The sequence below is a fragment of the Scophthalmus maximus genome, chromosome 12 (assembly GCF_022379125.1).
Source record: "Scophthalmus maximus strain ysfricsl-2021 chromosome 12, ASM2237912v1, whole genome shotgun sequence".
In the NCBI taxonomy this organism is placed as follows: Eukaryota; Metazoa; Chordata; class Actinopteri; order Pleuronectiformes; family Scophthalmidae; genus Scophthalmus; species Scophthalmus maximus.
The window spans coordinates 974623-980587 of record NC_061526.1 but is presented as its reverse complement, the minus strand read 5'-3'; the positions used below and the strand labels follow the sequence as shown (position 1 = coordinate 980587).

General features: G+C 42.1%; 1 long non-coding RNA gene across 2 annotated transcripts; it reads right to left on the bottom strand.

The window, feature by feature from the left end:
- Window positions 1–251: 251 nt before the first annotated feature.
- Window positions 252–4036, bottom strand: LOC118292517. Of its 2 annotated transcripts, none has more exons than XR_004786914.1 (5): window positions 3957–4036; window positions 3279–3372; window positions 3113–3187; window positions 2359–2512; window positions 252–661 (listed from the first exon to the last, which is right to left on the bottom strand). It is a non-coding gene; the product is annotated as an uncharacterized LOC118292517 (long non-coding RNA). The 2 variants fall into 2 exon arrangements; XR_004786915.1 differs by having other exon boundaries at window positions 3853–3980.
- Between the last annotated feature and the right edge of the window lie 1929 nt (window positions 4037–5965).

Sequence of the window (5965 nt, the reverse complement as noted above, 5' to 3'; positions counted from 1 at the left end):
CTGAGAAAACCCATTATTTTACACATTTTTCCTAAATTGTTACGATCAAACACCTTCACGAGAGGTCAAATGACTAGCACTAGGAACTGCCAAAAAAGACTGTTAAGTTAAAGTAAAATTTTCTAATGAACCTATTCAAATAAATACACTTACAGAAATTTGCATTCAAGGTTCTGGAGAAAAACATTGTGTTCTTACCTATTTTCCTAAATTATATACACCTATTACAAAAACGTACAAACCACTATTAATTCTTTCACACTTTTATTCAATTTATTCAGATGTAAATTTGCAATATAAATTTTAACAAACAGTTCTTCAGAGCCCCTCAGGAGGAATTGGCATTCTCCATGTGTATATCTTGTCTGTTACAAGTGCTGCTGAGTTGTGGTCTGTCATTAGTTGTATTATCCAGTTCAGGTTTATATTGTTTTCCACAATATTTTCCTGACCCCTGGGGGGTCATAGTTTTGATAACATATGTGGACAAACATTAGGCTCTTTTAATTTAGAATCCTAACTATACAGTGTATTAATAAATAAAATGAAAACATACCACAACAGGTCAATGAATCTGTACCAGAAGTGACAGTGCAACGTAGCAGATGAATAACAATCCTCCTCCTATTTGCCAGTAATCAGCTGGATCCTTGGTGCATCTCTGGAGAAAAAGAGAAAAAAAGACACTAAGATTCACTGAAAAGTCCTTTAAAAGTAGGGTTTCATTTTTACCATTCCTTTTAACAGGCTTAAAGGCTCAAAACAAAGCCAAAATATGTTTTTAAAACTAAAATGTGTTATACAAGTAGGGAACTCCAACTCAGTGCATCATGTTTGTGAATGTACAGTGGAGAGAGGGAGAGAGCATGTGTGTGTCGGTGAGTATGAAGTTACAGCTGTGAACGTAGAGGTGCAGTGTGTTTATTTATCGGTGAGTAAATGCTATAACTCCTTAAAGGGGCCATATTATGCTCCAGGCACCTTTTCAGCCTGCCTCCACGTATATTTTGTTATCTGGGGTGTCTGCCAGCCCACGGAGAATGAAAAGAAAACGATGAGTCGTTGATTCGTGGTTTGGGTTGATCGTGCAGACGGTCTGTAAACGAGCCATTCACAGCCCGGGCGTCAAGTGACGTAAGTTGACTCCTGCTACTGGGGCGACCACACCCCCAACCTGAGCAGCACCTCCCCCCTTGAAGTGCGGAAAAACAGATCGCGTCTACGCCATAATTTTCTCGCGGCTGCCGGCGGACCTCGCGGCTGCCGGCGTTCAGCGTTTGGTCGCGACTCCCGGCTTGCGGCGTTCGGTCGCGGCTGCCGGCGTTCGGTCGCGGCTGCCGGCTTGCAGCGGAGTTCGCGGCTACCGGTGTAGCTAGACTCGCGGCCAGGATGTCGTTAACGTTCTATCGCCCAGCCCCTTGTGCTCTGTGTTATTATGGAGAACGTGTTCGCTGTGCCTCCCGGGTCTCTACGTCGTGTATGTGCCTTGTTACGTGCGACTGTTGTCATGGCAGCGCAACGCCGTAGTTGCCGGGGAGGAGCGAGGTGGAGCTTTGCGGAACACGAAGGGAGGGGGGCGAGGAGTGAGCAGGAAAGCGCTGGAATCGATGAGCTGATCTGGAGTCTCACAGGGCTGTTTATACAGAAAGAGGAGGGTGCTGTGTGGCTTGATCCTTGAGGTGTTTTGACATGGAATGGCAAAGACATGTAGTTCACACACCTGAAAACCAATGTAACTTGTGTAAAAGGGGCATAATATGGGCCCTTTAAGACCCAAGCCAGGTTCCCGTGTCTTGCTCGCTACCTGCTGACTAAAGTGAAGGAGGTAAGGTCAGAAGTTAGTGAAAACTACGACCCAGGCTCAATATCTTAAGGTGGGCTAACTGCCACCACTACGTTTTTGCAAATAATTCCACGATGACGCCATTAATATGCAAATGAGCGCATGACATCAACCGAGTAAAAACCCTGACTACATACATTAATCACAATGTAAGGGTTTAAAAATAGTGGTTAAAATTTACAAATAGCTTGTCTTATTTACTGCAGTTGATACATAATAGTGATGTCTCTCTGTTGGGTGCCCGTTCTCCCTCATAAACCGTGTAAAAAAAAAATGTAAGCAAGTTTCTTTAGTGTTGGAAAAGTGAATGTAAAAATTTCTCAAAAAGAAACAGGCAGCTACACATACAGTGACTTCACTAACTATTCAAACCCTTTCACTTTTTACACATTTTGTTATGCTACAGCCTTATGTTAAAATCATTTAAATTAATTTTCCCCTCATCAATCTACACTCAATATCCCATAATGACAAAGCAGTATTCACACCCTTTACTCAGTACTTAGTTAAGGCACCTTTTGGCAGCCGTTACAGCCTTGAGTCTTCACAGGGATGAACCGACAAGCTTTGGCCCACCTGGATCTGAGGATTTTCTTCTCTTAAGATCCTCTCAAGCTCTGTCAGGTTTGATGAGGACCTTCGGTGGACAGCCATTTTCAGATCAGAGTTCTGAAAAACAAAAACATATTTAAGTTTAAAATATTAAATTCAGTATTTTGGTTAGAAAATGACATGCCTAACAACAATTTACAATAATTTAAATATATTTACAGTTGGATAGTTTATCAAAGCTGCATACAAGGGGTGCAGATTTGAAGGTCCGGAGAGACGTATGAATTTATCAGTCGCACTTCTTTGAATTGGCGTTGGTCTGGCTGTAAAACCAGGGCATACCCTGCCCCACTTGTCCGTGACAAGCCATCTACGTATGACCCAGTTGTATTAACTTGCAGTTAATATACCGTGATATATACTTTTACCGTCCCTGCTTTAAGTTGACCACCCAGCTCCAGACTAGGCTGGTTTAAGTTAACTGACATTATGCTGGTCTGGCAGCAGGTCCTAACGTTAGCTAATGTCAGCTATCGGAGAAACAGGGTAGGGAGAAACAGGGTTTTCACCAGCTGCTGGTATTTGGGGAGTGAAATGACCATGTGGGTGCTGGTCCTTAAAGCAGAAAAAATAATTAATTTGGTTGGGTTGAGGGTGGATCACACCCGGATTTGGATGGTGTCAGTGCCGATACGCGCACCTCTAGTGTGTACTCACTTTGGCTCCTGGAGGTAAAGCATTCAGTCTGTTTTCTTAGCTACATGGTCGGTTCTCCAACAGGTACCTTCAGTGCTAATAAAAGAGAACCAGGTCATTATTTCCACTAAAGATTCATCAGGATATTTTTTTAAATGAAAGTATAATTTCCCTAATAATTACTCACTTCAGGTTTGTATAAGAGCTCCGAGCCTCTTCCGGCCGTTGGCACATGTACAGCAGGACCTATCTTCATGCTGTATGGTCCACAAATCACTGTGCTTTAGCAGCAAAACATACAATGTACCACCAAAGTGTTAAAGATGTCAAGCAACTACAGATCCTGATAACATCCTCTTTCTAAAATTGATGTAAATATTAGTCACTTCTGCACCTTCAAAGTATTCTCAAATCCCTGAACAATATACAATCGTCCCAACTTGTCCCACACTATCCCACTTTTAGCACTGGTGTCTTAGAGGATACCACTTTTTATGTGAAATAAGCACATACAAAACAATAGAGAAAAGTCTTGATAACACACCAATGAAACAGAACAGGTCTTCTCATCAATAGGATATCTTAAAACAATTAAAGTTTCCGTTTATAGCAGCTTCACATGTTCCACGTTAGCATTTAAGCTCGCAGACTTTTATCGCTAACGTATTTAGCATAAGTCAATGGAGTTTAACATAGCGAAAATTAGCATCCCGGCTAGCCGACATTTTCTCTACTAAACTACAAGCTAGATACTGACTCACCAGTACAATGACACTAGCTTGGGACACGGACACTATGAATCACCACATGTGACCACAACATTACATTAAAATTAGTTACTCCATTGTTTAGCTGAGTTTCTTACCACTTCAGTTAACACAAAATGCTCTCATAAGAGGTTGAGCTAAGCCTGTCCTTATGACTTTCACCTTCACTGGCGTGACCAGTCAGTGGACTGTCGGGAGGCGGGCTTAAGCTTTTGATTGGTTAAAGTGAAAGAGAATTTGAATTCATTGGCCGTTGGCCAAGCTTATCAACAAAACACTTTCTTTTCACCAGCTAAGCAATTTGAAACATTTACATTTGTAATATGTAATTAATGTTCATTTCAGGGGAAACAGAACATTAGATTTCACCACTCTGGGCTACATAATGATTCTTACAAATGAAACTCACCTTCTGAACATCCCCGCTGAGAGCCTGTGGCACAGCTGCAAGTCGGTTGGTGGCATATTTTAATTATTATAATATATGAATATAATTATAATGTATAATAATAATAATGTATAATGTATGAACAGTGGCTGTGTCCGAAATCACACACTCATTCAGTATCCCCAACTCACTATCAAGTGAAAAGTCTTTAAAAGAAAAATCCATAAATTATATCTATAAAAAACCGGGGTGGCTGCATCACTTCCTAGCGTTTTCAGTACTTTTGTATAAGTTTGTTACCAAACAGCTACAGTAAACTACAGTTTATCCTCACGAGTCATGACTACATGAGAAGCAAGTATGGTGATACTTTTCATCTGTAGATAGAACTACAGTGAGATGCACCATCTGTTACAACAATGTGCCACACAGTAGCAATACAAGTGACCTCTTCAAACATCTAAAAACAACGCAATCTGAAAGTCATAAGGAGGAGGAGCATAAACAAAAAGATGATTCCCAGTCTGCTGCACCAGCAAACAACAGTTTCTTTTGGGAAAAAGTCATGGCCCGTTTAAGAAGTTTGCTCACTCAGTCCTTGTGTTGCACTGTCATAGAAACAATTCTCTTTGTCTAGTGAAATGTATTCACATATATATTATTATACCCAGCTGTTAGTCTCCAGGTTGTTTTTCGATCAGAGCTCATGAAAGAAAGCACCCAAAGATCAGAGCCTAGTATTAACGAACGACACCACCTCCGTCGTCACAAAACCATTATCCTACAAGACAATCTTCCGACTTCTCTAGTTCAACAACCAAGTTCTCCCTCCCTCCTGGCGCAGAGGTACTGCAGTATTCACAAACAAAAAACAGCGCTCTTCACAGAGACCCCCCTTGTCTCCCCTCAGCTGGTCCGAGAGCAGTTCGCACACACCTAACTTACTGAGCTCACTCAGTCCCTGTGTTGCACAGACTACTTCTCAACCACTACAGCAGTTCGCACACACCTAACTTACTGAACTCACTCAGTCCCCGTGTTGCACAGACTACTTCTCAACCACTACAGTAGTTCGCACACACCTAACTCACTGAACTCACTCAGCCCCCCGTGTTGCACTGACTACTTCTCAACCACTACAGCAGTTCACACACACCTAACTTACTGAACTCACTCAGGCCCCGTGTTGCACAAACTACTTCTCAACCACTCCAACCGGCAAATCTATCAACAGCAGCATGTTAAATAACAATTCAGCAACTGTCTTGTATGCATACAATTAAGCGTTGAAAGCACTCATCAGCCCCTCCTCTCCACTACAGATTATTTTTGGAAGGCTGGAGAATACCTACTGCATCCACATCCAGGGGAGACCACGCTTAAATGAGAACAAATACCTCTTAACGGCTTTTAGCGTGGTTGTCCCCTGGTGTGAAGATGCAGCAGATCAGCTCCGGTCCTTCTTCAAATCCTGTTCGTGACGCCAATTATGTAAGGAATTTTCAGGTTTCAGGAGGTTTGCAGAAATACAAGTCGAAGCAGCCGATGAGCAGTTTCAGTGGCAGACGTTTAGTTCAAGATGTGGATCATAGCACAAAACGAAGATGAATCAAGTGCATATGGGTGTACAGTTCTTTTATACCCACCATCTACGAAACAGGCCTGAGGTGTCACATGTTCAATTGTTCACAACAAGGACACATCTGCGTCATCCTACTA